General features: G+C 38.4%; 1 non-coding gene across 1 annotated transcript; it reads left to right on the forward strand.

Annotated features, from left to right (window-relative positions):
• Positions 1-11,856: 11,856 nt before the first annotated feature.
• On the forward strand, positions 11,857-12,015 carry LOC149222463 (U1 spliceosomal RNA). The gene has a single exon (XR_016249921.1). It is a non-coding gene; the product is annotated as a U1 spliceosomal RNA (small nuclear RNA).
• The last annotated feature ends 1,112 nt before the right edge of the window (positions 12,016-13,127 follow it).

Below are 13,127 nucleotides of genomic sequence, written 5' to 3' on the forward strand. Positions count from 1 at the left end.
CCCCGCAGCAAAATGGAGTTGCTGAAAGGAAGAATAGGACAATCATGGACATGGCGAGGAGTATGTTAAAGGCAAAGCATTTGCCAAATGATTATTGGGCTGAAGCTGTACATTGTGCAGCGTACATTTTGAATAGATGCCCTACAAAAGCAGTCATGAACAGAGTGCCGAAAGAAGCATGGAGTGGGAGAAAGCAAGGAGTCACCCACATGAAAGTTTTTGGATGTGTGGCTTATGCACACATTCCAGATCAGCTAAGGAAGAAGTTGGACAACAAAGGGGAAAAATGTATTTTCATTGGATATAGTGAGGAATCCAAAGCTTACAGGTTGTATAACCCATCCACCAAGAAGCTCATAGTGAGTAGAGATGTTCAGTTCATTGAGGAGGAAGCTTGGGATGGAAGCATAGAGAAAACAGTGAATGTTAAAAACTCTTTGTCACATGATGAACATGATGAGGAGATGGCTGAAATACATCCCCAAACAGCAGCACCAACACAAGGACAGCAAATGACACCCTTGAGGAGAAATGAAAGTGCTTCTCCAAGCACACCACAAGGAGGAAATTCAAGTGCTTCTTCAAGCACTTGTACACCAAATGAAAGAGGTAAGAAGTTAAGAAATTTAAATGATATTTATGAGCAAGAGGCAACAAATGAAGGTATGAATTCTTTGTTTGCTTTATATTGTCATGTTGATGACCCTGTTCATTTCGAAGATGCAATTAAGGATAGGAAATGGATAGAAGCTATGGATGAGGAGATCAATGCCATAGAAAGAAACAAGACATGGTATTTAGTTGAACTACCAAAAGGAAAAGAAGTCAATGGAGTTAAATGGGTCTATAAGACCAAGAGTAATGCTGAAGGCAAAATAGAAAGACACAAAGCAAGGCTTGTTGTTAAAGGATATAAGCAGCAGTATGGGAGAGACTATGAGGAAACTTTTGCACCAGTTACAAGAATGGAAACCGTGAGAGCAGTGTTGTCCATAGCAGCATAAAACAAGTGGAAAGTTTACCAAATGGACGTGAAGTCAGCATTCCTAAATGGAGTGTTAATGGAAGAGGTTTACATTGAACAACCTCCAGGATATGAAAAGAAAGGCCAAGAGCACAAAGTGTGCAGATTGAAGAAATCTCTTTATGGGCTGAAGCAAGCACCAAGAGCGTGGTACAGTAGGATAGATTCCTATCTACTGGAAAATGGATTTGAAAAATGTGAGGGAGAACCTACCCTCTGCATCAAAGAAAAGGATGGTAAAATTCTAATTGTTGTGTTATATGTTGATGATGTTATTTTCACCGGTAATGATGATTGCCTTATTGAGAATTTCAAAACAATCATGAAAGAAGAATTTGAAATGACTGACATGGGTTTGCTGAGATACTTCTTAGGAATAGAAGGAGAACAAAGTGGAAATGGGATTTTTATCTCACAAGGGAAATATGTTAATGAAGTGTTGGAAAGATTTAACATGCAGGAGAGCAAAGCAACAATCACTCCCACAGTGATGGGATTAAAACTCAGCAGAGGACAGCAACAAGGATTTTGATCCTAGTTTGTACAAGAGTATAGTTGGCAGCCTTATGTATTTGACTGCAACTAGGCCGAATATAATGTTTGCTGTTAGTTTAATTTCCAGATTCATGGAGAGGCCAAAAGAAGCACATTGGCAGGCAACAAAAAGAATTCTGAGGTATGTTAAAGGTACTTAAAGATTTGGGATTTTATATACTACTTTAAAATGTTCAGATTTAGTTGGATACACTGATAGTGATTGGGTTGGAAGTGTAGATGATCGAAAAAGCACATCCAGTTATGTTTTTCACATGGGTTCAGGAGCTATTTCATGGGCTTCTAAAAAACAGCCTATTGTAGCGTTGTCTACAGCAGAGGCTGAATATGTGGCAACTACAGCAGCAGCATGTCAAGCAGTTTGGATGAGAAGGATGTTAAGGAGCTTATGCCAAGAGCAAGTAAAAGGAACTGTGATCTTTTGTGACAATAGCTCAGCTATTGCATTATCCAAGAATTCTGTGTTTCATAAGAGAACGAAACACATTGACACAAAGTTTCACTACATCAGGGAATTGGTAAACAATGGAGAAATTGTCTTCCAACATTGCAGAATTCAAGAGCAGGTTGCAGACATTCTAACCAAACCATTGGGCAGAAAAGTTTTGAGTTTTTGAGGAAATGTCTGGGTATGACTGATAACCCAGCAGTTGAAATTAAAGGGGAGTGTTGAAATGATAATTTCAACTGCAGCACTATGTTTCCTTTGCGATGCGATCTTATCGCATATCGCATATTGCATACACGCCCTGTTTCCTTTCACTACGTCTTGTGATTTCTGTCGATTGCGATGTTGCGATGCGATCCGATCGCACCCATATGTTTGTGCTCCACTTTTCTTCTTCCGCCGAATGCGATTTCACGATGCGATCAAATCGCAAATCGCATAATTCAATGGTTGAAGTACAGGCCTGCAACATGAAATTGACGTGGAGTAAAAGTTTCATTTACCGCCAGTTTTGTCAGTAAAACAGTAAATGTAATTTACTGTGGGTTGGTAAATGTTGGTAAGATTTTAATTTTATTGTTTTTTTATTATTCACGGGAGTATGGTATAGTCAACATGTATTGTTATGTTTTTTTTAGAGAGTAGAGTGAAGAATGCAGTAGCATGCATATGAAAAAAAATTACACAGCAGTGTAAATGTAATTTTTCTTAGTAATGCACAACAATGCAGAGAAAGCTTTTTGTTGTAGAAATGAAATATGTAGCAACGTGAATGAAATGAGGATATTTCTTTTACAACAGTAAATGCATGTAATCTTTACACAACTGTGTGTTAAAATTTGCAGTTGAAACAGAGTAAATTTTCAGAGAAGACAGAGTAAATTTTTTGTTTTTGTTTTGGAACTGCATTTGAAGCAGTCTATCGTTGTAATCCCTCTGAGAGAGGAAGATCCTTTTGTATCAGCAGTTTTATTAATGAATGAAATCTTTTATGTGTGTGGTGAAACTCGATTCTCCAACAAACAATTTTTTTTTGGCTTCCTTGTGCAAAAACAGAGCATTGTTCTCTGTTCATTATTTTGTTTTGGAATTAAACAAAAAATTCCCAACATGCTTATGTAGGTGAATGGCATGAAGAGATTCATGGTTCATGAGGAATCAAGTGGGAAGAGTAGCTTGGAAGATCTTTGAGGTCAATATCATGTGAATATGAATTGATATTATGTGATTATATTATGTTTATGTTTATGTTATGGACAGGCTAATGCTGAGAGATACATCAACGAAATGAAAACAACGTGATGCATGACATGTTAGGATAAGCATGGATGGCGGAGAGACACTAGAAGCAAGGTTGCCTGGTAGACACAATGTGGTTTTGGATGAGTGGTACTATTGTTGTGCATATGTCGTATATGTGTACATGTTGCATCTTTGATGTTGTGCGCATGCGGTGTTGTGTATATATAGTGTGTGTACAGGCTATTTATGCAATGTTATGTACAAGGTGGCGCATATAGTTTTGTGTGAATATTTCATATGCATTGATGGGTATAGATGGTGCTATGTAAATGTTGAATTTGTGGTGCTGTGTATATATGTATTGTGTGCATGATGGATATGCGACGTTGTGTGGATGTTGGATATGCAGTGTTGTGTATAGATGATGTTATGTACATGTGGTGTTGCATGCATGTTGTACATGTGGTGCTATATACATATGGCGTTGTGTGCATGATTGAGCATGTGACATTGTGTACATGTTCTACATATGGTGTTGTGTGCAAGTGGTTTTGTGTACATGTCGTGCATATGGTACTGTGTACATGTTGTACATATGGTGTTGATAGAATTCCCAATGGAGGGACAGGAAACAAATGGATAAATTTTACAAATCCATCGATAAGAACATTCAGCCCAAGTGGCTTTGATGAGAAGTTTCAGTTCGAGGTTCCATGTATAGGTTCCAATGGTTCTGCATACTGGGGTGGGTTTTGGTAAACCTAAAACCACTATGTGATACCCCTGCGAGTGGTATCAGTCTGACATGGCTTGGGATCTCGTTGAGATCTCGGTCATTGATCTTGACAACGACGGTATGCCCATGCCACCAACGTCAAACCTCCAGGGGCTTTATTTGTGGGAGTTGCGGAGGTCCCTCTTACCGCCAGATGCCGAAGGGTAGCCACACGGGGAAGGATGGATGTGCTACCCTCTGACCTGTTAACACTTCAATTCCCACGTTCGCCTAGTGGTTTAGGATTTATCCCTCAATGTTGCTTAGGTTCCTCCTACCGTCGAATAGTGAGGGTTAGCCACGGAACGAATGATGGGGCAAAGATGCCCTAACCCTTTAACACTTCAAATCCCCCTTAATCTACGATTGAGCTAACCTCTTCAACACAGTTGACTGCCAATTTTTATCATATTCTATGATGTAAAATTTTCAGTCGCACCCAGAAGATCCACGAGATTTCCATGAAAGTGATCCAACCTGCAATTGGTCTCAAAGAATATGACACACAAATTTGCAGAAACCATAGATAACTTCATAGCCTCTATTTGCCCCGAAAAATCTTAGAAAACAAAAGAAAGAAAAAAATCCCACTCTGCCGAGGAAAGCGTTATGATAGCATTTGTAATATAATAAACCCAGAATCGTAACAATGTTGCACAAAAAGGACTGGAAATAAATCTTGATATTACTGTGCATAACAAGAGAGCAATGTTCACTAGCCTTTCGAGGGGGCAACCTCCCATGAGCAGAACTCCTGAACAAGACTTGACTCCATTTCATTGCTAATTGGTCTTATTTATAGCGTTATGCTCTAACTGCTTATGGTCCCTTTATTAATGAGGGTCAACCACTAAGGGGTTTTATTTGTTAAAGAGGCCCCTTTTACATAGCAACAATTAACTAATCAACTCATTTTTCATTAACTAGGGGCTTTATTTAGTAAAGAGATCAACTTACTAATTAGTGGTTATGGTAGGACCCTAACACGCCACACTAAGATGTATTATACCACCATTCTAAAAGGGGCATCCACTATGCCCATTAGTGTCACTTTTTTAAAGCAGCACATCTCAAAAAAGTTTCCAAGCACTTATTGGTGAGTTGTGTTTTCCCACCTGTTTAGGGATGATAGTTGATGCTTGTTTGTGGTTGCGTACCATAGAGTTTAAATGGCTCCTACCAGAATTTGTTGGTGAATGCGATATCTCGATTCAACACAATGGAAGTGGGCATTCCATGCAACTTAAAAATTGGGTCCATGAAAATGGGGATAATTATAGGTGTAGATGGGTATGATAGGGTGAAAACTCGAGCATATCTGGTAAGGTGGTTGATGTATTCCATGATGACTTGTTTGTTGTTTGCTTTAAGAAGGTACACCAAAAGAACCATGGAAATGTCAGTCTAGAAAATGGTTGACATTGGTAGGGGTTGTAATTCCATGGGGGTCTTTGTCATCTCGTCCTTGTTCCTTCAACAAGCACCACATGTAACTACATGGATCAACATTTTCATGCCTTCCCAAAAGAAAGAGGGCATAGCTTATTCATAGATATCCTGAAAACCAGAGTGATCGTGGTGGGAGATGAATGAAACTCCTCTAAGACCCATTATTTTAAAGTAGAAGTTTGCACTTGAAAAATGCACACTTTATACTTAAAGGTATTATACTACAATTTATACCCCTAAGGGGGATTGGGATCCTCCCAAAGAATTCAGATGAGTTCAACCACCTTGTCAATTGCTAGCCATTCTCAACAAGCTTTGAGGGCCAATATGGTATTGTAAGTGTAAGGTGAAAAGATAGATCCTTTTTCCTCACATTTATGCAACGAAGTGGACTCCACATTTCCTTTCTTATATATGACCTCATAATCACACCAATGAATCTCATTGACCGATTTGTGTTGCTTGAGGGATCATAATTTGTGGTCCAGAAAACACTCTAAACCGTGGTGATGATCTTAATTTGGAAGCACCTCCAAATAGGATACATAAGCCAAGGCTCAACTGCATGAAATATGGCCATCACATCATTCTCTATGGTGGATTTTTTGATAGTCCAAAAACCGCATCAACACATCTCTCGGACCTCTACCCTATGCATCACATCAAGTAAATTGGGTACTACAAATGGTTATACTACACATGCCTTCCTTTAAACTTGGAAGAGGCCTACTCAACAATATCATTCCACGCAAAGGCATTCTCTTTGAACGGGTTTGTTAAGAGGGTGAAAATTTTAGCATAATTCTCCAAAAAATTCCTAAAGTAGCTCGTAAGTTCTAAGAAACCACAAAAGCTCTTTAACATCTTGCATTGTGGCTAATTTTACACACCCACAACTTACTTTGAGCTCTACTTGCACCCCTTCTTGACTAACAATGTGGCCTAGGTATTTGACCTTTGAAGGCCCAAAATCATATTTGGAATGCTGAAGGAACAACCATAGAGGTCCTCGAGGCGTTACAATGCTCCATCAACATATTTCACGCGGGAATCCCTAGTTTCACTGTGGATCAAACTATCGTTAAAGAATAAAGGAACAAAATTGCGTAGGAAGGGTCATGAAAGTTCATGGGGCTCTTAGAGGTTGACAGAACGATGCAAAGTCTAGAGGGCAACACTAAAATTTCATAATGGCATTCATGTGTGTGAATGGTTGTTTTAGGGATGTTCACCTCCTTCATTTGTGTTTGGCGGTATCCTAGGAAACGGTCTAGTTTAGTGAAGAACTTGTGTCCCATGGGTTCAACCAAGAGATCATTGACAATTGGAAAGGGAAAGTTGTCTTTGAGGGTCAATTGATTGATAGCGAAAAAATCGAGACACATGTGCCAACTACCTTCTTTCTTTGATACAGAGACCATAGGTAATGAACAAGGTCTTGTATTGGGATGTATGACTCCAGCCTTCGTTAGTTCTTGAATGAACCTTCATGTTTCATTATTCAATGCAAATGGATGTTTGTAAGGACATGCAATGTTGGTTAGAAAGGCTTGGAGCCAGATGGATACCATGGTCATGCTCACCACATGGATGTGGTAATCCTTGGGTTGTTTCAAATACCTACTGATGTATAATTTTGACCACATGAAAATCGCGGATGAGGGGGGGGGGGTTTGTGGGGGGAATCTCTTGCGAGGGGACTATGCACAACTTGTATGGAATTGAATTGGGCAATACTTTTGGAGTGGCCTCTCTCCAATAGCTTCTCTGTATAATGAGAGTTGATGATTTTGGGAGCGCTAGGCTTAATGGCTTTGAGTGTGTGCTTGTGCCCTTCATTATTGATGCTCGTGTATAATTCCTTAAAATACATCGTAACAAGACCCAAGGTGCGCAACCACTCTACACTGAGAACTACTTCATAACTCCACATTTCAGTGGTAAACATGTGAGATTTGTGCAAATAGTGTTCCATATTCGTGCAACCCTACATGTTTCATTGTATGCCTCCATCAACTATCCTAGTTTGAAATCTATGCATTACATGGACATAACAATGGTTCACTTAGACAACTCGCCTATGAATAAAATCATGAGCATTGTCGTTGTCAATAAAAACAATCACCTTGCGCTTCTTAATGTAACCTATCAACTTCAAAATTTGGGGTGCGAAAATGTTGGATAAAACATGGAAGGAAATTTGGGGATCCTCACAAGGAGATTCTAAGGTTGTTTATCCTTGAGGAAGAGAGGTGGTCTTTGGAATCGCGGGTCCGTAGTGTTGTTTGATTAGTCTTGGAGAGGCATTTGTTTGAAACAATTTATGTTGTTTACATTTATGCCCTAGGAAATCGTTTCCCATTGCAATTATAGTAAAGTCCAAGGGTGTTATGCCATTTATGCACAATAAATGGGAATGAAGGAGGGTGTTTTTGCTTTATTTCCCCTTATCTCTTGTTCCTTTCCATGCTCACTACTTTATAAAATTATTAAATCTCTAAATTGGAACCATCCATAGGTTCGAAAGTCATTACAAAATTTCCTGCTTGCTCCTCTTGAAGTATTGAAGTTATCCAAGTCTTATCCTTAGTTGACTCTGGACTCTTTTTTTTTTCTTCTCTCTCTTTCTCCCCTTTAATATTTTATCTACTTCCCAATTTTTGGCTTTAGGTTATTGTTGGAGAATGTAACTAGTTTCGGTCTTCATAATTTGTACCCTTATGTATTTTATGTAAAAAAATAAAATATATATTATTATTTTTCTATAAAAGCATGTTCTTCGTACTTCTAGGTTTTGAGTCAAAGAGTCAAAGTCCTACTTTGGACCTATTGTAAAAGAAAAAGAAAAATTTAAATGTAATTTTGGGACATAAACCCCTATAGGTGCCAAGTGGCTATGCCCCAATGGACGCGTCTATCCACACCCCATCTCTACTGTATAAATAGAGGGAAGATGGAGCTCATTTGGATACACACACTTGGATGGTTTTGATCCAAAATATCGCAGAGAGTGCAGAGAAGAAGCAGAAAACCGAAGCATGAAAGAGAGGATATCTTCTTGAGCTAAAGTTTGTGGAAGATCTGCCTTAGTACATCTCTTGTTGCTGGCCTCTTGCTGATGGAAGGAAGGTTTGACTTGGCGCCTAGAGGTGGATGTTTATGTGGTTATGGGTCTTGGATATCTCATTTGATATGATTCTATAAGAAGACATTTTTTTTGGGTTTTGCCCTTGGAGGGGTTTTGCCCTGGCTTGGAGCCTATATCTCGTGTTCTCTGTTTCTCTTGTGATCTTCATGTTTATCTTTTGATAATTGTTTGATGAAGCAAAACATAATTAATAAATAAAAAACCAACACATTTTCACAAGCAGTTATCAAGAAAAAGGAAAATCTAATCTAATTGTAAAGCCTCCCGATTTTCCAACTACTTCATGTTTTGGTGTATTGTCGATTGTGATCATGCTCTCCCCTGTTGAGTTACTTCTCTCTTTTGCTAATTGTTTAATTGCAAGTGGACCTTTGTTGAACTTATGTTGCTTTTTGTGGGGATCCTTGCTTCTCCTTGACCAATTTTTGGTGGGACCCTTGTTGTTGTTTCGTTGATGACTTACCCTGGTCAACCCGCTCGTTGCCTTGCTAATTCATGTCAACCTGATCTCGCTAATTTTATATATTGGCACCATCCCCATTATCTTGATTATCAACGTTCTCTTATACTATTGGGGTGGGCTTCGTTAGATTCGGGTCCATGGTTAAGTCAACCAAGTCCCAAGTTACAAGCACACCTCGCTTGCTCCCAGTCGATAATCCACATTTGGTCAATGTCTTTGTTGTGATCTTCAGGCCACCAATTTTCTTCTTCTTACTTGCTCTGCCGCTACCTCTACTAAATGAGTCTTTTGTTGTTGATATCTCGCAATTCCCTTGTGAAGTTGTTTCATGATTGTGATTTCATTTTTTATCGCTTCAATGATTAATGTCGTTGGAAAGACCTGATTCCATAATTTATTTTGTTTTCCTTGAATGCTCCCCAACTTGTTTTCCCTTTCTCGTCATGCTACAATGTCAAAACTCTCTTAGCTATCTACATCACTTTCTTCTTTGATCCTTGGTCAACTCGCTGTCAAATTCAATAGTCAACGGCTCAAACTTTTCTTGGATCAACTAATTTCTAGCTAATCATGATGCAACCACTTTCTTCACGAGGGTCCTCGATGATGCCACTTCAATTGACACAAAAGGTATGGCAGATATCGTAACTTCATTTTCTTCTTCTACTTCTTCATCAACGAGAGGTGTAATAGCTTATTGTTACATATGTTATGTTCAGATGTCTCGACAACTAACTTAAAATCCCATCAATAGTTGGGCAGTTGGAAAGCTCTTTGGGTTCTCCTCCGAATCCATGTGAGTACCAGAGTTTGGTGAAGTCAAGCCTTAGATGAATGTGTGCATTAGGGAGCAACATTCTCTGCACAACTTGGGTTACTCTCTTGTGATTGCAAACAAATTTCTAACTCTTCAACCATTCCACAAACATACGTTGACGTGTGTATTCATGTATTGCACCCTTACATGCAAAGGCAAAGCATTGAAAACTCCACATAGTCCCTGTATTCGGTACAATGAACATCGCCTTTCTGATTGACATACTCTAGACATAGCGATGTAAATCACCAAGGAGGAGTATCTAATAGATTCACTTGATGTTGGGGCTCTGCACACTAGGTGTTCAAAATATTAGCCACATGTCCAAATCAACTGGAAATTGTTCCTTCTTATTCCAATAGCCAAGTTTGCAACCAACTGTGAAGTACATCTCCAGAAGAAAAGACGTTTTTGTTGTGCCTCAATATCTATCTTTTACCATGGCTAGATGGGATTTGTTGTTGTTTTTTATTTTTCGTTGTCAACGTCTAGGTCCTTATTATGGCCAAATGGAATTTGCTAACTTTGTTTAGTCTCAATGCATCTTTATTTTTCAAGTGGGCCATTAGATTTGGTTTTCGCTCCCTGCGCTTTGGCCTTTGGCAATATCATTGAATTTATTATGCATGTCTATTTTGAAATAGGACTTCAAAAATTTTAATTTAATTATCAAGTGGAGGGTAGGGATTTAACCTCTTCCACATAATACTTTACAATATTCTTAGTAGTATACACAAATCAAAGAGTGAGATTAATTTCCAAAGTAGTTATTCCTTTATTTTTCCCTTTTAGTTAAATTCCTTATTAAAAAAAAATGTAATATGAAAAGTTGTCATAGGAAATGAGCTATGATTTTTTGGATATGTGGTATTGATAAGCCATGGGATTGGGCCATGGAATTGTAACAAAGACTATTTAGAGATTAAGAATCTTGTTACACGATTTTTTAAAATGCATATATATTTTGTTTATATATTAATTGTTTTTATCAATAATAATAATAACCATTTTAAATAAAATTATAATTTAGTTAATTTTTATGATTTTCTATTTTAGCAACTTGAGATTGAGATGTATGGTGAAGTGTTTTAAAGCTTATTATAGATTGATCCTTATTACCATTTACCAACCATTTAATTTAGATGGTTGCTCAAGCCAAGCTGCATGGACTTAGAAGTTGTGCTTCTATTCATTTTACAATTCTTGAGGTACTTGCAAGTTAATGGGATTTGCTCATTATGGTTGCTTCGACAATGCACAATTGTGTGTGTGAGCTAGCGATTGACACCACTCTTCATCCAATAATTATGGCGAAGACCAAGGCGATCCTACAAAAATTTGATCGTGTCAGCAGCTGGATGCAAGAGTTGTTGGTCACTGGGAGGGGCTGACCTTGATTTGAACGTGCGACCTCCACATCGACAACATGCCTTTGGTTTGGTAAATGGCCCAACCGATTATGCAAATACCCGGGGCAAAAGTTGGCAAAACCCTTCACCTAGCCGAAACAAATATGGCATACATAGGCACACATTCACAATGGCAAGGAAAAACACAAACCAAGGTAATGCGGGTTGAACCTTAGAGAAGGCCATACTACTACCTCTTTCACTCACCCACGTTAACAACAACAACAACGGGATGAAATGGAAGTGGAAACAATTGATTGTGTTTTTACTTTTGGATTAAGGTAAAGTATGGGCAATACTAGTTTCACTCACGGATGTTTAACAAAAAGAATAATAATAGGGATGAAATGGAAGGGAAAGCAATTGATTAATACAAGAATAATAATAGGGATGAAATGGAAGGGAAAGCAATTGATTATGTATTAATTTTTGTTTTGATATAGCATGGATATATCCCACATGCAAAGTGGCGATGGAATTAGTGAAAGGGAGGAGTATAGAGGGGGAAGATGGCAGCGTACAGAACATACATACCTGGGCGGGGTCAATCGATGATCAGGAAGGTCGATGGCTTAGGAAGGCCATATCCATTGCACTTGGGATGCGGTCTACCTAGCATCTCCCACCAAGGAGAGTGCACGTCATAATTTGTGGCAGCGGAGGCCTGCGTTCGCGCGGCCTCCACACTAACTCTAAAACTAAAAGTAAAGACAGCAAGTGTCTGCAATTATAACTAAGTTCTAAGTTCAATTTTAGTGAAATTAATGTAGATTCAAATTAGAGGGTTAATTATTTGCATTTGAGTGAAATGAATTAATGGAAATTCAAGTTCTTTAGGTAAGTGAGAGAGTTTTCGTAATTATTCAGTGAAATTAATGGAAATGCAGATCAGAGTAAAACAAGCATTTGCATTTTTAAGTGAAATGATTTAATGGAAATTCAACTTCTTTTTAGTGAAGTGAAAGAGTGAGTATGTTCGCAGGTCTTGCATCTGAGTGAAATGATTAATGGAAAATTCAAGTTCTGCAGTGAAACAAGTATTTGCATTTGAGTGAAATGATTTAATGGAAATTCAACTTCTTTTTAGTGAAGTGAAAGAGTGAGTATGTTCGCAGGTCTTGCATCTGAGTGAAATGACTAATGAAAATTCAAGTTCTGCAGTGAAACAAGTATTTGCAATAGAGTGAAAGGATTACACAAGTACTCGCATTTCTATTCCAGAGAAGTAATTGGCGGATTTCTTTGGTGAATTTTACCCACTGGTGGTTCTGGTTCTGAAATAGTTAGTTGAAATCATTATGTTGCCAATTACCCACTGGTGGTTCTGGTTCTGAAATAATTAGTTGAAATCATTACTCCAATCTGTTCTGTAAATCTACAAACGAGCCCAAATTCACGCATTGATGGATTGACTGTTGACTCAAACAAATTACAACTCCAAATTTTTTTATTTTTTATTTTAGAAATTTAGAATTGGAACGTTTCCTGCTTTAATTACTTCAGACACTGAGCGCTCAACTTAACATTTTGCTCACTTGTAGTCTCTCACCTGAGAGACCCACGTTCAAGTTCCGGCAATGGAATTTATTTCCCAAACGTTTTTACAGTGACCGAGCAAGTTTCACGGCAACGCATCAGCATCTGTCTTGTAGCTTTTAGCTATTTGTTGTGGCTAGTCTCCTCATTGGGTGTTCAGCATATAAGCATCCGATAGTGGCTGGGTGTTTATCATATAAGCATCCGATAGTGCCTGGGAGCTGGGACTCTGCTTCCACTTCCTGTGTAGTAAAAATACCT

The sequence above is a fragment of the Pinus tabuliformis genome, chromosome Q (assembly GCF_031772625.1).
Source record: "Pinus tabuliformis cultivar Carrire ecotype Pingquan chromosome Q, CPIR1, whole genome shotgun sequence".
Lineage (NCBI taxonomy): Eukaryota > Viridiplantae > Streptophyta > Pinopsida > Pinales > Pinaceae > Pinus > Pinus tabuliformis.